General features: G+C 29.4%; 1 protein-coding gene across 2 annotated transcripts in view; it reads left to right on the top strand.

Annotated features, from left to right (window-relative positions):
- Positions 1-1,421, top strand: part of LOC105448509 (uncharacterized aarF domain-containing protein kinase 2-like) — a 51,491-nt gene that overhangs the window by 36,409 nt on the left and 13,661 nt on the right. The gene's annotated exons all lie outside the window — the stretch shown is intronic.

Raw genomic sequence — 1,421 nt, 5'->3', positions numbered from 1 at the left:
AGTTCAGACGTGTGCTCTTCCGATCTATTTGAAAAAAAAAACAAGTCGCTACGATTTTTTTTCACAAAGTTACAGCATTTTGAAGTAACCCTTGTATTTTTCTCATGCATATTCGGCATTATCCGATGTGCACTATAGGGACGTTGGCAATCGGATTTTGCACATTGTGTGCGTGCGGATATGTGTAAAACACACATATATATATATATATATATATGTGTGTAACACACATATACACACGGTGTGCAAAATCCGATTGTCAACCTACCTGTAGTGCACATCGGGTAATGTTGATCATACATGAGAAAAATACAAAAGTTACTCCAAAATGCTGTAACTTTGTGAAAAAAAATCGCAGCATCTTGTTTTTTTTCTCAAATTAAAGAGAAAGGTTCAAACTTTAAGATGTTGCAAATCGCATTCCCAAGACAAATTTTAGCAAGTCCGTGTATTCTGTCAAACTTTGCAATTTTTTCATGTATAGTCAGCATTAACCGATGTGCACTTTAATGAGGTTGGCGATCAAATTTTGCACATTGTGTACGTACGGATATGTGTAAAACATACACACATGCACACACGATGTGCAAAATCCGATTGTCAACCTACCTATAATGCACATCGGTAATGTTGATCATACATGAGAAAAATACAAGGTTTACTTCAAAATGCTGTAACTTTGTGAAAAAAAATCGTAACTTGTTTTTTTTTTCAAATTAAAGAGAAAGATTCCAACTTTATGACGTTGGAAACCGTATCCCCGAGAAAAATTTTAGCAAGTCCGTGCATTTGTTCAAACTTTGCAATTTTCAGTATGACAAACATGCTCTCAGATTTAAGAGTTTACAGCAACAGGGGTGCATTAAATTTAAAATCGACCTGCAGTGCCTTAAAGTAGAGATTTCAAGCTTTCATTTGAAAAAAAGTTCATCATTTTACGATGATTTTTCGCGGAGTTTCCGTTAACCAAAGTTGACCAATTTTTGCTCAAAATTTTTCTATGCCATAATTTTTTTGCACAGTGTATATATAAACATATATAAAAGTATATAATTATATATAATTATACATAATTATATGCAAAATTTGTTTATACATATCCATATGTTTCTTTTTTTTTGTAAAATTATTGTTTGATGCAAGAAAAAGATACAAAAAAAGAAAAAATGATAATCATAAAAAGAAAACAAAAAATAATTAAAAGAATAATTTTTGCATTGTTTTTTTTTACAAAAAATCAAGTTTTAAGAAATGAGAAAAATTGTTCATATATAATTATATATATTATATTTTTAATCATTTATATATGATTATCCTACCAAAACTCTTTTTTAAAAAAAGAAAAGATTACGCCAAGTATATAAAAAAGTATCGTACGTTACATCCTTCCTAAACCAAAAATATTATTTTAACAAATAAAA

Source organism: Wasmannia auropunctata, unplaced genomic scaffold, assembly GCF_000956235.1.
Source record: "Wasmannia auropunctata unplaced genomic scaffold, wasmannia.A_1.0 LD336085.1, whole genome shotgun sequence".
NCBI classification, from domain to species: Eukaryota; Metazoa; Arthropoda; class Insecta; order Hymenoptera; family Formicidae; genus Wasmannia; species Wasmannia auropunctata.
The sequence above is the reverse complement of the archived record's forward strand: the minus strand, read 5'-3'. Positions and strand labels throughout refer to the sequence as shown.